The sequence below is a fragment of the Carettochelys insculpta genome, chromosome 1, assembly GCF_033958435.1.
Source record: "Carettochelys insculpta isolate YL-2023 chromosome 1, ASM3395843v1, whole genome shotgun sequence".
NCBI lineage: Eukaryota > Metazoa > Chordata > Testudines > Carettochelyidae > Carettochelys > Carettochelys insculpta.
In genome coordinates this window covers 240,620,612-240,642,075 of record NC_134137.1, presented here as the reverse complement: position 1 = coordinate 240,642,075, position 21,464 = coordinate 240,620,612, and the positions used below count along the sequence as shown (strand labels likewise).

General features: G+C 45.0%; 1 protein-coding gene across 3 annotated transcripts in view; it reads left to right on the top strand.

Moving 5' to 3' along the window:
- Window positions 1-7,679: 7,679 nt before the first annotated feature.
- The window catches only part of FAR2 (fatty acyl-CoA reductase 2), a 205,132-nt gene continuing 191,347 nt past the window's right edge, over window positions 7,680-21,464 (top strand). Inside the window, exon 1 of one of the 3 annotated variants that reach the window (XM_075003113.1) lies at window positions 7,680-7,990. The gene's annotated coding sequence lies outside the window, so the exon portion shown is untranslated. Of the gene's footprint in view, window positions 7,991-8,194; window positions 8,486-13,146; window positions 13,248-21,464 lie in introns of those variants that run through there. The other 2 variants (XM_075003120.1, XM_075003130.1) reach the window with 2 other exon arrangements.

Here is a 21,464-nt window from a genome sequence, read left to right as displayed (position 1 = left end):
CAGGATTTTTTTTTCACTGTCAGAATACTGAATTCAAAAAGGCCTCGTTATTTCCAGTTCCATTTATTTGTGGTTCATTCCACCAGGCACCATCCAGAGCACATGATTTAGCATCCTCACGATTTCTCAGAGCTCCCTCACAGCCACATTAACGGCACTAAAGGAACACCAGAAAGCGAGTGATGCAGCCAGTGGTCAACAGCATAAGAAGGTAAAAAATTGGTGTCAGAAAATCAAATTACTGGATAAGCTGCTAAGTGGTCACATTGTGGCCTCAGCATCTAGACTATATGACAAGACAAAACAGCTTGTTTCTTTGTGAACCCACCCCTGTTAACTCTCCTGTCCCAGAGGAACATTAAGATTCCCAGGCAGCAAGTTTTAAAAGAAACTCTTGTGGGTGATCAATGTTGAGATTGAAGTTTATCTTTGCATTCTAGTTTGGCTGTTAATGTACTGCTTCTACATTAAACATGCTTGTTGGCTGTTAAACAGCAGGCAATAAGACATTCTTTGAACTCAAGGTGTTGTTTCTGTATTGCAACCACCTCCCTCCCCACTGTTTCTCAGTATTTGCAGTTTTCAACATTTGTGGCTTTCTCTGGAACACAGCCTCTGCACAGGCCCACCACTGGTGTCCAGAGCTGCGGCTACTGCTGCTGCGAAAGCAGCAGTGGTGGCCGGAGCACCAGGGGCTGTGATGGGCTGAGCTGTGATAGGCTGTACCACCAGGCACCATCCAGAGCATGTGATTTAGCACCCTCATGATTTCTCAGAGCTCCCTCACAGCCACATTAATACCACTAAAGTGTTGGCACGGGAAACGTTATTATATTCTGATCTCATAGAGACATTGTTTTGTAAATGAATGCTTATTGATGTTCTCATAAGGTTCAATATTGAATTTAGCATTGCTAGTGAATCCTCCTTAATTTTCAGTATTGTTTTGTTAATGAGATCCTGTTCATGTTCTATACGACCGAATAACTCTACCTTCCTGTAATTTACTTTTTGTTAATAATCTATTGGTACTTGACCTCCTGCTCAATAGGGAATTACCAGAGCGGAATGGCATAAGACCAGTAAGAATTCAGTTTGAGCTGGGGGAGTGGATAAGGGAATTATGAGAAACTCTCCCCTGGTTTGTTGGGAGGGGGTGAACAAAGGAGGAGAGAGGTATAAGTATTGCACACTGCTTGTTGCAAGGTGTGCAGGCTTTGAGGAGAGATCCCCCTGCACCTTACTTGGCATGCCAAATAAAGATTCTTCTTCCACTCTCGGTGTGTTATTGGGCCAGCGTTGCATACCGGGCATGAACTGCCACTGTGCCACCTTAAGAAGGAGGCAACAGTTTTGGCGTCCCTGGGTGGGCACTCTAAATCAAAGCCTTGCCCGGCTCGCCTCTTGGCGGGGGTAGCGGGAGACGGCGTCGGACTTCCAGTGCGCACCGGTAATTTTACCGGGGAACTCGGCGTCCGGGTTCCGCAGCCCCTGCTGGGGACTACACAACAGTGCAACGCAGCAACGTGGAAGAGAGAGAGGAAACAGAGGGTGGAGCGGCGAGAGCCGGACCTCTGGACAGGTAAGACCCAGTCCCTTTTTGTGAAAGGGACTTCCGGGACGCCGGACGGCCAATATAGGGTTGGGGCAATAGGTTGTGATAAGAATGGGACTAGGTTAAAGTAGCCCCAAGGATAATACTCCCTTGGGTTGTGTTTTGAAACATTGGAAAATTATAGGGGGGGACCCCACGACCAAATATAGATTAAGAAAACTGTGCACAACAGAGTGGCCACAGTATAACCTAGAAGGGCAGGAGCGGTGGCCACCAGAGGGATCCCTAAATTATAACACCATATTGCAGCTGCTTTTGTTTTTACAACATACCGGTAAATGGGAAGAACATATGTATGGCCAATATTTTGAATATCTTAGAAATAGACAAGACTTGCAGGAAATGTGTGGATTACCATGTACAGGGCAACCAGCTGTAAATAAGCCTGATCTAAGATTATCATGTGTAGTACAACCAGCTGTAAATAAGCCTAATGTAAACTGTCACTAGGACCCCCTTCGGCTTCTGCACCCACACCCCCTCCATACAGGGAAAGGGTTTCCCATGATTTGGGAATAGCCCCCTCAGTTAAACTGTATCTATTAGTGACTGAAACAGTGGTTGACTGACTGGGAGCTGCGGATCGACAGGCTACTACTATGCAGGTGTAGACCCATGTGCCCTTTAATCCGATTGATTTGGCAACTTTTAAACCCCAAGCCGGGGAGTTTTCCACGGATCCTAGCCGCTTTATTTCAATTTTCAAAGGGTGTTTAGCCAGTCACAAGCCTGATTGGAATGACTGTCAGGTCCTAATGAGAACCCTGTTGTCTGAAGTGAAGCGTAACCAGGTTGTAACAAAAGCCAGGGAGAAAGCAAGAAAAAGGCATGAACTTGGCAGGAGCGAAAAAAAAGCAATTTGTCAAATCCCTAAGCCCAGCAATAGGAAACAACTGCGTGCCTTTTTGGGAACAGCAGGATTTTGCAGATTATGGATACCTGATTTTGGGGTACTGGTTAAGCCTCTGTACGAGTGTGTTAAAGAAAGTAACAGAGACTTGTTCTGTTTTAAAAAAAAAAAAAAAGAGGCTATTGCTCTTTTGCCTCTGACCCCCACCCTCCCAGATCCCCATGAAAAGCCAGAATACTCTGCCCAAGAACAGCAGTTAGCTGAGCAGTTACAGCTGAACCCGCGAGAAGGATGGTATGTAAGTGAAAAAGGACAAGTGTTGCTTCCTGGACCCTTGATAAGGCCGATGGTTATGAGTTTTCATCAAGGGACACATGCAGGTCAGGAGGCCCTGATCCAATTATTAGAGAAGTACTTTATAGGAAATGGAATGAGAAATGAAGCCAGATGGGTGGTTAGAGACTGTATGGTATGTCAGAAAAATAATCCCTGAGCAGGAAGACCCGTGGTACCCTCCCCACTACCATCAGCCCCGGGACCGGGACTCGTGTGGCAAATTGACTTTACTGAACTACCTCGTGCCAGTGGGTTTCGGTACCTACTGGTACTTGTGGATCGTTTTACAGGATGGATAGAGGCATTTCCATGTAAAAATTGTACGGCCAACACAGGCGCTAACATCTTAAAGGAGATAGTCCCCCGGTTCGGAGTACCAGAATGGATTGAATCAGACCGAGGAACCCATTTCGCGGCCCGATGTGTGGAGAAAGTAGCAGATGGACTCAATATTCCATGGAAATACCACACTCCATATAGACCGCAGGCCAGCAGAGTGGTGAAAAGAGGGAATCAGACTTTGAAAAGACATTTGTCAAAATTGTGCCAGGAAGCCCAGCTTAAGTGGCCAGAGGCCCTCCCCTTAGCCCTCTTAAGGACCCGAATATTACCCAAAGGGAGGTTAGGATTAAGCCCATTCGAAATCTTGTTTGGGCGATCATGGCCAATGAATGGGGTGCCTGGTACAGGTATAGAATGGGGAATAGGGGAGGGGCTTTTAAGGAAATATTTGCTGTCGCTGTCGTCTGTTATGTCTTCAATCCACAGGTTTGTTCGTGACAATCAGCCCATTCCGCTGGACCAATCCCTTCACGATATTCAGCCAGGAGACAGCGTGTTGCTTCAGACGTGGAAAGAGGAGCCCCTTCAAGAGAAGTGGAAAGGACCCCACCTCGTTTTATTGACCACAAAAACTGCTGCTAAACTAGAAGGAGTCAAACCGTGGGTCCATTTCACTCGATTAAAGAAGGTCGAACCGGCTGAGGAAAAGGAGTGGACTGTGAGCTGTGTCACCCCAGAAGCTGAAGAGGACTTAGGACTGAAATTATTGTTTAAGTATTAAAAGATAAGAAAGTGGAAATGCTACCCATGAATCAGGTTTTAAGTAAGGAATATGAGAAGACTCAATATGGGACATCTTGAGTGTTCTCAAAGGGGGGAAATGTTGGCACGGGAAACGTTATTATATTCTGATCTCATAGAGACATTGTTTTGTAAATGAATGCTTATTGATGTTCTCATAAGGTTCAATATTGAATTTAGCATTGCTGGTGAATCCTCCTTAATTTTCAGTATTGTTTTGTTAATGAGATCCTGTTCATGTTCTATACGACCGAATAACTCTACCTTCCTGTAATTTACTTTTTGTTAATAATCTATTGGTACTTGACCTCCTGCTCAATAGGGAATTACCAGAGCGGAATGGCATAAGACCAGTAAGAATTCAGTTTGAGCTGGGGGAGTGGATAAGGGAATTATGAGAAACTCTCCCCTGGTTTGTTGGGAGGGGGTGAACAAAGGAGGAGAGAGGTATAAGTATTGCACACTGCTTGTTGCAAGGTGTGCAGGCTTTGAGGAGAGATCCCCCTGCACCTTACTTGGCATGCCAAATAAAGATTCTTCTTCCACTTTCGGTGTGTTATTGGGCCAGCGTTGCATACCGGGCACGAACTGCCACTGTGCCACCTTAAGAAGGAGGCAACAAAAGGAACACCCAGACATTGCATCAGAAAGTGAGCGATGAAGCCAGTGGTCAACAGCATAAGAAGAGCCCCTCTCCCACCTTGCCCTGCAGCCTGCGGTATCTGTCACTGCCATTGCTTTGGTGAATAGCAAGGCCTTTCCTGTATGTCGCATAATTCTCAAATCACGTAAAGGGGCACTGCAATAGCACACTCTGAGCTGATGAGTTTGATAATTTCCGATGCAGAGAAGCATTCAGCAGAGACAGCGAATGCAGCAATGTTCTTAGAATTCCTCCTGGAACAGTTGCAGTGCAGTACATTTACAAGTAGAACTGGAGGGAAGTTTAGAACACTTTCTGAGGAAAAGTTAGGGATTATTTTTCCTTGTCCAATACTGATATAGGGCAAACAGTGCTGATACCACACAAGATAGGGAAGCCAGACTGGCAAAACAGATACATTATTGAATAACTAACTGGTAGAGCTCTATATGTATTCAGTGGAATGCCGATTGAAGGTGCTTGAGACTCTGTGTTGCTTTAAATCAAGATGCAGCTTCTGTGCCTCAGAAAATGGAGGAGTTGCAACCAGGCTGCTATCAGGCGGTGATGAGTAAGAACACTAATAACCCAACTGACAGGTTTCTGAGACACAGAAAGCAGTTATGAAAAGGCTACTAGGAAAAGATACGTATAATGAAAGGGTAAATACACTTAGCTCACAAAGCGCAGATCACGGCTTTCTAAGAAATGACGGTGGGGCAAGACTCAGGGATGGGATGGAGGAACACAAGGTAAACCCCAAAAGGGAGCTGAATTATTTTGATATGTACAGTCCTGGGCTTGGCGGATAGCTCGCAAAAAGGCCAGTGCAGGATCCCCCCGACCCACAAATCTCTCTAGACCTCTGAGGTGCCAAAGTCCCAGAAACGTGATTAAAATAAGAATCCAGGCAGAAGGCAGCTCTGGAAGGAAAGCAAAACCAGTGATCAACTACTTGCAAAGGTTCAGGAAGAAGTTAAATTGTACCATAGTTAATGAAAAGACCAACCTGAAAGCCAAACTGTCTAAACAGAAGGTATGATGGAGGACTTACAAACATCCATCTGTGATTAAAAAATTGCCTTGGGATAAAGCTTTGATACTGCTGTTAAACCTTATAAGCTGCATTATGTAAATTGTAGCAAGTTGAAGTCCTAAGCCCATGCAGCACAGGCCTGGTCCAAATTCTAGCTAACAATGGACAAAAATCATGGCTAACATAAAACAAAGCTAAGAGACAGCCCCCCATAACATAACTTGGCACAAACAAGGCTGAGAGTGCAAATCACTAATTGGTAATCAGCCCAGCTGCAGAACAATAATTGGTACAGGTCATAAGTTGAAACCACATGGTACCACCAGCTCATTAAAAAGACCTTGGTACCAACTCTTCACAGATACAGACCAAGGCTCAGGAAAGGGTCTAAAATGACAGCATGATGAATAAGAGTTGATCTAATCAAACCACCAGGTACAAGATGATGGATGGTAACCTGACAACATCAGAGGGTGGCAACCTGATATGTCAACAGTGAGGTGTGAGTTGTTTGTACTGGTATATAAAATGGTTTCAAAATCAGGCATCAGATGCTGCCAACAAAGGCGGGATGGAAGGGGGTGGGGGGACACAGGGTTTGCCAGTGGAACAGTGTTTACACAGCTCTTTTTGTGCCAGCAGCAGTGTCTGCTGGTGAGTGAATATGCAAATGAGTATTCATTTGCATTTTAAGACTGCCAATTTGCATACTTCTGCCAGCAGTTTGGGTCAGTGCAGCCATAGCCAATGAGTCTGGAAAACAGAAGACTGAGAAGGGGCCATAATGTTTTGCTCTCTTTTTGCTTAGCTTGGTCTGTTTTCACTTGCCTTCTTGGTCCCTTTCCCCTTGTGCTTCTGTGACACTATCCCAGTTACACTCTGGACTGATAAATAGCTGTATTTCTTTCTGTTCTCCAATTTGCTTGCCTTTTACTCTACTTTGTAGTGGGAGATATCACTCCTGGTCTGCTCACACACAGACTCTAGCATATAAATTACACCTAGTTATATTGTATGAATGCTATAGCCTCCCACTCCTGAATTACACAAGCAAATTCCCATATTTGATAGAACATGAGAAATTTGGGAACTCGTGTGAGTGATGTTTCCCAAAATGAGGTAGGTTTGAGAGCTAATAGAATCTGTTTTTCCCCTCTCCCACCTTCCCACCAGCAGCTGGGAGACAGAGCTGGGGCTGGGAGCAGAGCCCTGACCTGATTTGAGATAGTAGTCATGGTGATAGCAAAGCCCTGAGATTGGGGCTGGAGTTGTTGCTAGGGCTTGAGCAACGGCAGTGACCAGCACCGGAACCAAGCTGGGGTTGGGAGCAAGTGGGGCTCTGGTTGGATAAATGCTATAGCCTGAGCTATACAGATCAGACTAATCATAATAGCCCCTGCCGGCCCTGGATTTTATGACCCTATTTCAAAATGGCTGGAACTAACTGTTTTTGTTTTGTTTTTTCAATTAATTTTTGACTGCTTTCCTGTGGTCTTTGGTCCCTCCACACAAGTGCCAAATGGCTTGGGAAAGTTTCCTGGGGAAGCATTGGGGGCGGAGCAAAGCAGCTCTGCCAAGAAACCTTGGGAACAGGATTGCAGAAAACCTCATAATGTTAGGTGAAAGTGACATAAAAAGTGTCAGTTTCACTCCCACTTAAGGTAATTTTGTAGTCCATTATTGGTAGCCAAGAACCCTCACTGGATGTTTCTAAAAGTGAAATGACCTTTTCCAAGCTTGATAAACAGCATTTTTTCTTGATTTTTCTACAATTATTTCAGTCCTTGTATGCAAGAGGCAGTAGCAACGTTAGGACGATACATCCCATTTTTAAACCTTTAAAGGACAAGCTACCCTCACGTGTTTGTATTAGAGCTGAGTGGGTCTCATATTTAATCTTTATAGGAATTAGCTCATGCCTAAATTATCTGTACAATACCCTAGAATGAGCCCCTCTGTGTGTGTGTGTGGAGCGGTGGGGGGGGGGGTATCCCGGAAATGGTGCCCTTGACAAGAAAGCTGCACACTTAAGGCCTAGCAACACCCCTTGGCAGGCGCCACAAGGCGTAGCACTTTCTGTGCCTGTTCAGGATGAACGTAGAGCCTGTTCAAATTCCATCCAGCCGCGATGCTTTCCCTTTGGTTGGGGTGCGGCCTGGAGCCCTGACCGCTCCCTTTCTGTCAAGCTTGGCGGCTCGCCGCCCCGTGCTTCTGAAGCCGGAATGTAAGAGTAAGAAGGGAGACAGCGATGATGATGATAATTATACAAGCGCCAAGGAGGCGCTGCTACGCCAGCAAGGCGAGGCCAGCGCAGCTGCAGCGCTAGCTCTCCTGCCTGGCTTCTCTGTTCACTTCGTAAGTTGCAGGGGGATCCTGACGCCAGGCAGCGCCGCCCGTGGAGCCCGGCTGAGGAGACCCATGATCCCGGTAAGGGAAGACCTTGCACCAACCCAACCCACGAGGCCTGCGGTTTCCTTAACGCGTCGGCGCCTGCCCGGGCTCGGCTAGGGGGCGCGGGGGCCTGGGGGGGAGAGGGGCAGCGCTCGCGCCGCTTTGCATTGGTGGCGGCCCTGCCCAGAGCTGGTGCCCGGCGAGGAGCCGCCCGGCTGCCCCTGGAGCGCTTCCTTCCCCCGGGGAAGCGGCTGCTGCTGCTGCTGCTGCTGCCTGCGCGGCGGACTGGCGGGATGGGCTAGCCCGCAGCCCACATGTCCCCGCCGCCTGCGCGCGCAAAGGTGGCAGCGGCTCTCCGGCAAGTAGCCGGGCCGGGCCGGGCGCCCCCGCCCGACAGCCGGATATCTAGTCCCCGCGCCGGGCGGAGGAGGAGGAGGGCCGCGCGCTTTCCCGCGTGGCCAGAGGCGCCTGGGAGCGGGGCGGCGGGAGCAGCGTGCAGCGCTCGGCATTACGCGGCTCCGGCGGCGGAAGGTGAGAGCCGCTGGGAGAGGAGATCCCGGCTCCGGGCGGGGGCCGGTGTGCTGAGCGGGGGGGTGGGAGCGGAGCTGGGGCTCAGTGTTGGGGGTCGGTGTGGGAGGCAGGGCTGGGAGGACCCCACCCTTGCCGCCCCTCCCCGCAGCTCAAGGACGCGCATGGGCAAGTGGCGGGGCTCGGGGAGAGGCGCGCGGGAGGCCGGGGGCTGGGGCGGTGCTTGCCTCTCCCTCGCGCGGGAGGGCTCGCCCCCGGCTCCGGCGCCCGCACGTGTTGACTTTGGCGTCTCCTCGGGCGAGCCGAGCACGAAGTGCAGACCTATGAATCGGGACAGGCGCGTCCCGTCTTCTCTGTGCCGCAGCCGGGAGGCTTTCTTGGGGGCCAGTGAGAAGACCCAAAGTGCTTTTAAACAGGAGGTTGCTTCCCCACCCCCATCCTTTTTTCCTGCCTGTCCGTCTAAAGAGGAGTACGGTAATACAAAGCTTGAGTATAGCTACTGGGCTTTATAACGCAAGGGAGGCAGTGTGATTATGATCCCCACAGTCACTACTTTTGCTGACCTTTTCTTACAGTTTATACCAGTTCCTGGAAGCAATAGGCCTTTCAACACAAAAGCACCCCATTAATTTTAAATTATGGTCCTCCTAACTCTTCCTCAGTCTGATCTCAGCTTCTTGCTGTGCCACACTCTGCAGCTACGTGATGATCAATTACTATTAAAGCGCTAACTTTGTGTGTGTGTGTGTGTGTATTGTAATAATGAATTTGCCCTGGGTGTTAAAAGGACATAGAAAGGCGGGGCGGGAAATTATGTGCTACAGCTACATCTTGGTAAAATTGCTGTTCCAGTAATGAACAGGTATTGTTCCACCCCATTGTTTCAGAATCCCAGAAATTTGCTGAGCAGATGGGGCACATATGTTGATAACGAAGTATAATTTTGTGACAAGTAGCTGAATTAGTCTATCTTCAAAAGCAACAAGAAGTCCTGTGGCACCTTATAGACTAACAGATATTTTGGAACATAAGCTTTGGTGGACAAAGACCCGCTTTGTCAGATGAAACTAATTTTGTGAGAGCGGAAAAGGCTTTCTGTGTACCCCTAAACCCCCCATGTGCTCTTCTGATAGTTGAATTAGTATTAAAACAAAAAAGAACTGAAGTATACACAGGCCCAAAGGTGTGACAAAAGTCATGGGTTTTTAGGAGTTTTTCAATCAGAACACATAAGTTATGACACCCCCTTGCACACTAGTTAATTTACTGCAGTTCTCTCCACTCTGGATTCCTGGGCTACGCCCAAGTGCCTGAGCGCGTCATTTATGATACAGGCACATATCATCATGCCTCTTGATCTGAGGTTACAGTGTCTGAAATGCAGTCAGCAGTCAGTATACATTGTGTTTATCACTAGGGTGCTAAAGCTATGGTTTTACTACACAGGGAAATTGCTACTTTGTGTGTGCATGTGTGTATAAGTCTATGTTAAGAGAGAGGACTGAGTATCAGAGGAGTAATTATAGTCACTTCTTGGGCAAGTTTGCATTGAGATTTACGCTTAAAACTGGGGTGTAAATCTTCTCTCGTATAATTTGATGATCGAGTTCAGTCTCCAAAATTGACAGAGTAACTCTCCTCCAATGTTGCATTTTCTGTGTAATAGGTTTTGGTAAGACAGTTGCCAATTTTGTGAATCATCAACATTTGAAAATGCCTCTTTTTTATGATATTTTTGTCCAGTTCCCTTTATATGTTTTTTTGGAGGGAAAGGGTCCTTTAATCACATGTCCTGCTAATTCCACACTTAACACATGCACATTCAGATGACAGTGCATCCAGGGCATATTGCAAAAATAGCTACAATTAGGGTTTAACATATTTGACCTTTCAAAAAAGAGGACTCCACTGCATGGGAGAGTGTATCTGTATCAGTATCTCCCAATTCATGCATTATAATGTGCTGTATGTACTGTAACACATTAATACAAAGTCAGTTGGGAGATAATTATACAGATATACACTTTCTCTTGGGGCTGTCCTTTTTTTTTTTTTTTTTTTTTTTTAAATATTGTATATTCCACTCATTCAGGAAAACCTGAGGTTACATAAGATTAACTGCTACTCTTTGCTAATGCTTGAAGGGGTATTTACTTCCGTAATGGAATGGCAAGCTGTTGGTCTCTCACAACTTGGATTGCAGCTTTCTGCCTCCCTCTGACCCCTGTTTATGGCTTGTCTGGACTGCAGGGTGGTGGGATGGTTTATTTTTAAAATCTGATGGCTAAACTAATGTAGTGAACACTTAACAAAGAAAACCTTTATGTTGACAGGACAATATATAAGTTGGTCAAGGTGAATCTCTAGAACCATCTTTCTTAAAACTTTTTGAGACCATGGAACACCACAGACAATAATAATATTTTATGTGGAACACCCATGAAATTTTTCTTCAGAAAAACTGTCAGACCAAAGAAACAAACAGCAACACATACTGCAAAACCAAAATGAAGTCATTTAATCAGCTGTCCTAGCAATGAAGAAGTAACATTGTGTCTGGTTTTAAGAACAGAGAATATAGACCATCAGTATATTTTCCAAATGCTCGCTGCACGCACCAGTGTTCTGCAGAACATAGTTTAAGAAACGCTGCTGTAGAGAGGATATTAAGATTGCAGAAAGGGCCAGAAAGTAGGGGCTCTCTAACAAGGCTTTCAACTTGCAGCTTTGGTACGGAGACAGATGGGTCTGATAAACTTCCTTGATTTCTCAGAACTCAGCCTTGGTCTGATAGGCCTGTGGTAGCCTTATGGGCTGGAACTCAGCTGCAGGGTGTAATGAATAAGAGGAAGCTTACATGTTTTGGGGAAGGAAGGGGTAACTGTGGATATGGGGGAAACAGGCAAGGGGCATGGATAACATGAGGTGGAGGCACAGAGATAGCCACTGCAGCAAAACTGGGGAGCAGAAGTGAGCAGCAGAGCTCCTCGTTGTCTCCCTGACTACTAATCTCCACACCTGCTACAAAGTGCAGTTCCCTGTTTCTGTTGGGCAGCCTGGTCTCCCTAGGCACAGGAGGCTGCCACCTGCATTCCATACAGAAAACTTTGTGTCCCCTTTATTTGTATACTTGCTTTGAAGACTTTTTATTTTGATCCATTAGAAGGAAATACTTATGTAAATAAAGGAGACAATTTTCTACTGGGAAGGAGAGAGAGGCAACCAGTGAGCCAGTTGTGATGAAGGAGCTGGGCAGGGCTGGGAAGTGGAGGGCAGTGGGGATCAGGGACTCAGACTAGAGTTCTGCTGATTGATAGCTGCTTGATATGATGCCTCTTAGTGAATGTGTTACTTGGCTCTGAGCTTAGGGGAAAATGGCAGGGAGACAGTTGCATAGTCCTTATGCTTTTCATTGTGCTCTGTGTCTGAATTTGGGCAAGTGTTTTTGATTAGCCAAAGAGTTAAGCATAAAGCAGAGTGGATAAAATTGTTAACAGCACCAAATCACTTAGACTTGAGAATGAGATCCAAAAAGGGATTTATGCATGTCACTGCCACTTTCCCAGTAGTTAGATTGTGGCCCAATATGTGGGACACCTGGATTCATATCCCTCTGCCTGATATGGAGTAGGGCCTGGAACCCATGTGCCATAATTAACATCATACAATGTAACTCCCCCTGCCAGGCAGTAGAGTCATTGTGGTCGCTGTCTGGTTACTGTAAGTCTCACCACCCCACCCTGTAAGTAAGGGTATTACCATCTGGTTCTATAGATTCCCCCTACCCCCAGTTCAGAAAAATGCTAAATGTGCGTGTCTTCAATGGGACTTAAGCACATGCTGAATCGGGGCTTTTGGAATCTTTGCTGTAGGAGCTCAGATTTTGGCCCAGTGTTGCCAGCCTTGTAATGAATAGTCGCTTATCCCATAAGAATGAAAGTTCATTGTCTTAGAAATTAGCTACACCAATCATTCTGATGTCTTTACTCTTGCCTGTCCTGATCTGTCTGTGTGAAGGAACCTGAACTCCTGTTTGGATTATTGTCACATAGTTCCTGGAGGTACTAACATAATTCCAGCCTGGCTTAAAATACACAGTAGGCACTGCAGTGCTAGCTCTGGTCCTCAGCAACAGCTGGCACAGATTCATTTTCATTTTGCTGCTACAGACAGTATTGGTAGCAGAGGCTTCTGCTCTGTATTATAGCTCCCCATTCAGTTTTTTGTTTTGCAAAGCATGGCGCTTCCTTTTTTTTTTTTTTTTTTTTCTGACACCATCTGAGTTCACATTTTCTCCTGTTTTGACTTTTTTCAATGCATTATTTTAAATTAGTGCTTCCAAATTGCTAATGGTCCTTCAGAAAAGATAATAGTTCTTGGGCTTTATCTTTATGCAGAACATAGTATCAAAAATCATGTTTAAGAGGGTCCCTGCACAGTAAATAATCAACAGTACATCCTTGCAGCTAGGACAAATCATGGTTAGACCATGTAATTAATTTACTGTTGAGTAATTTTGGGAGTGCTGCGAATCCTTTTCTTTTTGACTAAATTTGTTTTAATAAAACATTTGGGCACTATTGAAGATTTGGCAAGAATTTCTGACAACTGTCGACAAGCATGTGCAGGCTTATGGTGATACTGTTTTTTCTCTTGTTCACAAGATTTAATGGTACATACAATCATCTGCATACACATGCATAGAATCTGGAATGCAAGAGGGTGAATAATCACAAAAGGCTAGATTCTTCCATCCTTACTCGCAGTGAGTAAAACTTACTTCTCCACAAGCTGGGTTATTGTACCTCAATGTCTTGTTTTGTTACTTTCACTTGTAGCATCTGTAAAGGAATGCTGTATCCTCTGCTGAAATGCTGTTTGGTTCATTCCCACAATATTCCTGCTGTGGGGGGGAGGGGGAGAGAGAGAGAGCGCGATCACTATGCTAAAAGCGGATTCTTGGGTGACTCTTTCCTTTCTCTATTAGCGGAAGAATATCAGTGTGCTGTAGAGTTGAGCATTTCAGAGGGTTAAGAAAGGGAGACAGTCTGAGTTGGTGGTAGCCTATGTTTGGTTCCATTTAATAGCTCCTTGGTGGTATATGTGAAGTGAATTGGTCTCAGTTCATCTAGTGCACCGTTACCACCAGTGTACAATTGACTGTAACTGGTACCATCGTTAACGTCTTTAGTGAAGATGCCAAGGGTTGAATGACAGTACTGACAGCAGATGCCAATCTTTGTCTGTTGTATTAGTTGCTAGTTTAAAATATAACACATCTTATTAATAGCTTTGCCTTAATTTCCAAGCACTCCAAGGGCAATCTGGCAAGAGATGGAAGCTTCAATAGCCAGCTTTGTTTTAGTGATCTAGAGTCAGTTTAATATTATACCATTTCACCATATATGGTGGCTGTCTGTACTAATGCTATAAGATGACATTGAGGTGCAGATACCACAGCAGTGGATGCAGTATACATATTCAGATAGAATAGTCTGTACTTTTCACAGGTATAGAGAATGTTAAATTAAAACACACAGCTCTTCTCAGACTCTGTAGTCACAAATGTTACTCCAGCATGTTTGATTCCAGCTATATAATTCCCTACCGTCACGTGTTTCTTGGAAGTACCAGCATCTCCATGTGTCTTACAGAAAGCAGAGCTCAGTTTCTAATTTTCTCTTCCTGTCTGGCATTCCAGCAGTGTCAGAAAAGAGGAAATGAGTCACCTTTTCCACCTGTTTTGGGATGGCCCTTCAGTAACTGTGCACCCTGAGCTTTGCTCCAAGGTGTTCTTTTAAATGTGAGGGATGTATGTGTTTTGTTGTTTAAATATTCAGAGGCATCTCACTTCAGGCACTTATACAATTTATGGCAAAAATGAAACTACGGCTTAAAGAAACTACAACAGGACTAATATTGTTGACTGACTTCTTTATAGCTGCCAAGGCTGGATGTGAAATGGAGGCATTCTCGTTCTTCTTACAGGCTGACTTCCCTTGTGTTGAAATCTTGCCTTGGTTGAAGTCATTGCCAGAACTCTCACTGATTTTACGGAGGCCAGGATTTCACCTCTGGATTTGTTTATACATCTGTGGAATTTCTGCTTTTAGCCATGTAACATAAGCACGGTTCAGTGCATGGCCAGCGAAACACATTGATTTGTTGGGTTCCAGTGGCATTTCATAAGCCAGTCTCTGCAAAGCTCTTAATTCATTGTTGAACCATTTTTTAATGTAATTGATGTGTAGTGCCCAGGTGCTTTATCTAACATGTCCAGGAAGTGATTGGGGTTGTCCTGATCTCCAGACAGTGAATGTGACCATCATCCTGAATGTTTTGTCTACCACAGGAAACTTGACTCCTGGATTGATTATTTCTGCCCAATTTTGTAAGTGGAACTAAGAGAATGCTTTGGTTTTCTCTTGCTGAGAAAAGTTGCAACCTGACTGCTTTTACCTGTGGGCTTGTGGGCAGCAAAGAAATGGGATGTCTGCTTTTCTAGCAGATGTGGTATTCACATGGAACCACAGACACTGGTAGCTCTGCAGTCTGGCACTGGAGCCAATATATTCCCCTTTGGACAAAACCATTTAATTACTAGCTTTGATTCTCTTCAGCGGAAATCTCTAATTCTGGCTGCTTGGCATGTCACACCTCTTCTTGCATTTATTTTTCTGTCTCTGTGGATCTGCTTGTACGTCTCCAAAGACTTCATCAGCTTGTGTCTTCAGGAAGAAATTAAAACAAGCCTCTGGTCTAGTCAGGACTCTGAGTTACAGGTGTAAGAAGAGACTGCCTATTCCAGGTCATTGACTGTAAATACATATCACCTTTTCTGTACAGTAGTCCTTCTGGTTACCTGAGGATTGCTTTCCCACACATCCTTGCATAACTCGAATTTTGTGTGAGTCGGGGTGGCTTTTTTCTCCAGTGGAATGCATGCTCCGCAGCTGGGGAAGCGGCAAACAATGTAAGTCCTGGGGTTGGGTGGGGCTGTTGGAGAGGGTTAAGTCTTGCGGTGGGTTGGGGTTGTGAGGGGAGGTGGGGGGTTAAGCCTAGGATGGGTTAGGGCTGCAGGATGGGTGTGGGGTGGTGGAGTTGAGCCAGAGCCATGCTCAGTGGGTTTGACATGGAGTGCGGGGGTTGAGCCGGAGCCACATGCAGCGGGTGGTGAGCTGGAGCTCTGCTCAGGTGATGAGCTAGAGGGTGCATGCGTGCGTGTGCGTGCGCTGGAGCCACGTGCTGGTGGGGGAGACCAGGGCCAGGAGGGTTGATCTGGGGGCTGTGTGGGGCCGGTGGGGGTTGCCCAGGGCTGGGGGAGCAAGATTCTGAGTTGCACTTAACTCACATTACTGCAAGTTAAGCACAACTCGTAATCACGCATTTCAAGGGTTTACTGTACTGGTTACTCTGGGGCAACTCCTCTGAGATGATTGCCTTTCACAGAACCTGTTGCAGTCTATGCTCGTGTCTTTGTTTTTATTCAGAATGAGCACATCCTTTTTTTGTTTAAACCAGAGATTCCAGATAATTTATGCACTGTCCTGAGATAGAAAACTTAGTCAAATTCTGCAGAGCCTGTCAACTTAGTTGCAAATCTGTGGGACTCCAGATACCACCAAATTGACAGCACACCTGATTCAAGTCGTGGAGAATTTCTCCACATCCCCTGAAATATCTAGTCATTGACTGATCTATTTCCCTCCACATTTTAAAATACCCTAGAGTTATTTCAGTTTTAGTCATAGTCTCAGGACATGATCTGTTAGTTTTATGAGGTGTACCATACATTCCCACAGACGGAAGTCCTAATTTACTACAGAGGACTTTATGCTCCTTGGGCTCAGACAAGATTAGCTGTATTTCAGGACTATGTAATGATCACAGCATACATCTGAAACCAGGCCATTGGACTCTACCAATAGCAATAGAATTGTTTATGTTTGCGACTGACTGTCTAGCATTCCTTTTAATTCTCAAGCAGTGCAGAGCTTGTATGAACAAGATGAGGAAGTTTCAACAACCACCTTTATTTTAGTAACTAGCAAACATTTAAACTATAGTGTAGTTTAGTGGCCATCAATTTCTCAGTGCAACAGTTCCCAAAGTCAGGATTAAGGTATATGGGCATGGAAAACATTGTTACTGTCTACATTGTACCGTTGAAAGAGACTGAATAGAGAACTTGAGTATCTAGGGTGTTATTTTAATTATCCTTAAATTCACCTCACAAGTGTGTAACATCACAAAAGTATTCTGAAACATCAGTCTCTCATCCCTGATAATAGCCCACTATTTAAATATAAAAGAATCCAGCCTTTATATGCAACAGTACCCACTGTCTTTTTCAAAACAAATATTCTGCTGTTCAATAATATTTAATTTCCATGGCAATTTATGCATCCTGTGCTGCTGAAGGCTGTGAGATGCAGGCCCTTATCTTCTCACTGTTTTATCCAGTGTTTATATCTCCAAAATAGTTTATAAGGAAAAAAAAATCTTTACATAAACGACTTGTCCAAGGTCAGTCTGAATTTCAGCTTTGGTCGTCAGCAAGAAACTTGCTTGCATCTGTTCTGTAGCCAAAACACATTTTTTTTCCTATCAAAACAAAAAGCAGTCAAGTAGCATTTTAAAGACGAACAAAATAATTTATTAGGTGAGCTTTCGTGGGACAGACCCACTTCTTCAGACCGTAGCCATACCAGAACAGACTCAATATTGACAGACTCAATATTGAGTCTCTTCTGGTCTGGCTATGGTCTGAAGAAGTGGGTCTGTCCCACGAAAGCTCACCTAATAAATTATTTTGCTCGTCTTTAAAGTGCTACTTGACTGCTTTTTGTTTTGATAGTGTGTAGACTAGCACGGCTCCTTCTATTTTTTTTTTTTTTTTTTTTCCCTCTTTCACACATTTATACAGTAGGGTCTCAACCTTCTCAAGGGTTCTATATTGAGAATCCTCATGAATGTTGAATTTTGCGAATACGACAGCCTGCCCCGGGGTCCTAGGGAAGCAGCAGCTGCTGGCTGTCCAAGCTTTGGTGCCTGGGGGAAGCAGCAGCTGCTGGTGCTCCACGCCCTGGGGCCTCAGGGGAAGCGGCCACTTGGCTGCTTGTGAATAATTGAATTTGCGAACATTAAGTTCAAGAATCTGAAGACCCTACTGTACTATATCTAAGACTGGCTTGGATGTTTCTTGGGCATATGGACCCTGTGGTATGTTTCTTTTTGTTGAGTTCTTTTTTTGGAATTGGCCATGAAGCCTACTAGTTAGTGTTCCTCAGTTCAATGCAAGTGTCTCCCTGACTTGCTCTCTTGATGGATGTGCTCTGAGGGGAGGGGAGGCTGACCTTAGTCTTTGTGGATTAGGATTGTCAGTTCACTTGATGGGAATGTGGCATGTGCCAAGTGAGACTTCCCCTTCATTTGTTTTTCTGGCTTTTTTTTTTTTTTTTAAATATGTTATCGGTAGGGAGACATGGCCACAATGTGTTCTACATGGCAGAGCTGGTGTTTTGTTTGGATCCAGAGCAGAAAAGGGAGATAGCACTGGAGAACCTACACTGCAACAAAAGTTGTGGCTGGGTATGAGGAGCATGGGCTACCTGGCTGCTTCTCAGTGCTTAAGTTCAGGCATGTGGAAGACTCCTAGATGTTGTGTGACTTACTGGTTTTATAGACAATCTGCTGATCTGATTTAACCAGTACTTAAAAATCTTGGCCTGATGGAGCGTTCAGTGTGGACAAACAAGCTACAGCTGAAAATGAAAATTAGCTGTCAGCATAAAATCGCTTGTAAATGCCAATGAACAGCAAGTGTATTCCGAAAAAGGCACTTGAAGTTGAGCATATTTGCAGTTAAGCCATAGGTATGTTTTTGAAACACAGAAGGAGTGTAACTGGCTAAGAGCTAGAGGAGGAGTATGAGCAAAGTAGTTGCTTTTAATGGTGGGCAAATATTCCTCCTCTACTTTTTAGTGCCATTCCTGAGGAAACCAGGTTATTCTTCACTTTCAGATTTGAGCCTGACCATATCTTTCTCTTCATAGCCACTTCCAGTTCCCTGTCTAGACCTTAGGAGATATGGGTGGGCATGGCAGAGTATTGAACAGATCCACCCCTGCACCTTCATCTCCTCCCATTCGCTACACTCCAGCCAGGCTCTCTTGACTGTGCTTATTGTTCTCTCCTATTCAGTCAGGCATTTTTATGGCAACGTTGCTGCCTGTCACACTGCTAATTAATGTTTTCTCATCCCTCTTCTCCCAGTCACTTCTGAGAATTAAGCTGCTCTGTGAAGAAATCATGCTATAAGGACTGCTCTTCACTTTGAATCAGTTCCATGCCTCTTTGGCCATGTCTACTCTACAAAGATCTTTCAGAAGATCTTTCCAAAAGCACTTGTTTCAAAAGAGTGCATCCATGCGCAGAAAAGTAGATCAAAAGAGTGATCTGCTCTTTAGAAAGAGAGAGTACCTGCAGCCCCTGCTCTTTTGAAAGAACAGGCCAGGGATTGAAAAATCAGGCGCCATGAGGACTGCTCTTTTGGCGGGGGTGGGGGCGCTCTTCCTGATGCGGGAAAGGAAAAGCGGTTTCAAAAGGAATGTCACATTCTTTTGATTTTTACTTTAGAAAAAACGCTTTTTGTGTAGATGCTCTGTGGGATTTTTCAAAAGAGTCCCCTTCTTTCGAAAGAACTTGCTAGGGTAGACACAGCCTTTGTGTACTCCTGTGACTTTAGATGTTAAGCCTTTTGATAGGGCTTGCCACTCTTTACATGTTTATTTTTTCATGTTGGACAGGTGCTTATGTGAACAGCATTTATATACATTAATAATTTTAATAATAAAATTGGTCCCAGTGCTCAGCACTCCCAGGTTATCTAGCTGTAGGTTTGTAGTTTGGATGGATGGAGAGTAAATTTTGCCTCTCAATTGTACCAAGCTAATAGAAAATAGGATTCCTCTAAGCATCATGACTGCACTACACGTTTCAACATGCTTTTGTTTAAACATTTTAATGCGTTTTTTCCAGTTCTTTATACATGTCTTCACAACTGTGGGGTGATCTCAAAGGGTGGATGTTGGCTGCATTAAAAGGCTCTGTATAAATTCCGTTACTTCGTGGTGTTTTAATTCCCTGCATTTGCAGGTTAATAGGATGCTTCCATGAACGCCTTTCTGTGAAATATTATATCTGCAAAATGCAACCTTCTGCCATCCTACCCACATCTCCACAATACTAATGCCTCTTACATTGTGTCTTCTATCCAAGGTGCTCTGAATTCTTTGAAAACTGATACAATGCAATGGAAAAAATCAGGTCCTTTGTGTATCTTGTGTAGTCTTTTTTGCACCAGTTCTGCACAGGTGCAAATATGTGACCAATCAAAATTCTCTACTCAGAGGACTAAACCTGGTAACTTACCTTCCAAATAGGAAATCTTTTAAGAAAACTAGCAATAACAAAAATTGATGCCTGTTTTATAGTGTCTCCTCTCTGAGCATCACCGTCACTGAAAGATTTAGTTTGCCAATTGAATTCACTTCTCTGGTTCCATCTGAATAGTTGTCTAAAGGTATTTTACCAGACCAGAGAGAGACAAGCTTGTCAACATCAAACCTTCCCTCTGTCAGGGTTAGACAAAGATATCTTTGTTGTTCCCAGTTTATGGCAAATGATAAAATGTAGATCATCACAGAGATTGTATTTAGGTGACCTACTCTTTCCTTCTTTCTCAAAAGCAGAATTAGAAAGAACCTGACTTGAGAATAAGCGCTACAAATTGTATTTTCCTGTTTATTTCGTCTGTCTGCCTGTTAACAAGTCTGCTCTGAACAGGTGGTCAGATGTAAGATGATGATTTTTTTGGCTAGAGTCCCTTTGCTTTTCGAAATTTACACCCTCCTCCATCACTGTTCATTGCAGGTCTTTAGCATACACTGCAACTACACCTTCAGAGTAGAGTTTACAATGGAACATGCAATTTTGTGTAAAGGCAACAAAATTCCCTTAGGTGATTTACTTTGAGACAGGAATATGTGAACAAAATTCAAGCTTCTCTGCATATGTGTTGGCCAGAGGTGTCCTGCATGATCTTATGGATGGATGCATTGTGTCCTTTGTCAGTATTTATATCCTGCACTCAACAGGTTAAAAAATTCAATCATCTTATAGGTTTCTTATATTTCTGGCTTATGTGATCCTACTTGGATACTCCTGTATTGTGAATTCTTTGGGTTCCCTTCCACATGAGAGTACCAGCATTATTGGCCCTCTGTAGAGGAGGTAGCAAAACAGAGGAGAAAAATGATAGTCATGTGTACACCTGTAGGAAGGTGGGCTTTACTGAAAGCAGGGTAGACATCCAACTGCTGTGAAGATACAGAAGGCAACCTACAGAGGATGCAAACAGTTATACAACTGCTTCCACTTAGCAAATGTGTCCTCAGTATCAGATGTGGCAAGGCTGGCCTGGCTCCCAGGCTCCAGGCCCCTGTTTAGTCCACTCTCCTACAGCCAGGAGACCGGTGCCCTAGAGACGGGGGAAGTAGGGGAGATGGTGTTCTTGGGGGAACCTGGGCCCCACCCACTTGTTCTGGGTTCCGACCCAGGGACCCTGTGTGGCTGCTGGTGATGGGGGAGGACTCCCCTCGTTATGAGCACCGCAGCTCTTCCCTGGGCCACTTCCTCAGACGGTTCCTCTCCCCCCCCCCCCCGTACCTCCTCTAGGTAGTGGTCGTGGCAGTGGCAGTAGCAGCAGCAGCCTGTCCCCCCCCCACACCCCACTGCTGGCTTGGCTCCTCCTGTGAGTTCAGCCTGCTTGGCCTTATACCAAATCTCAGGGCCTCCTGGGCAGGGGCTTTAGCTCCTTGTGGCTGCGCACTCCTCTCCTCCTTTTGTTGCCTCTAGAAGACTCCCTTTGCTGTGCTTTGCTTCTCTGTTCTGTTTTCTTTTCTTTTCCTCCCTTCCCCGC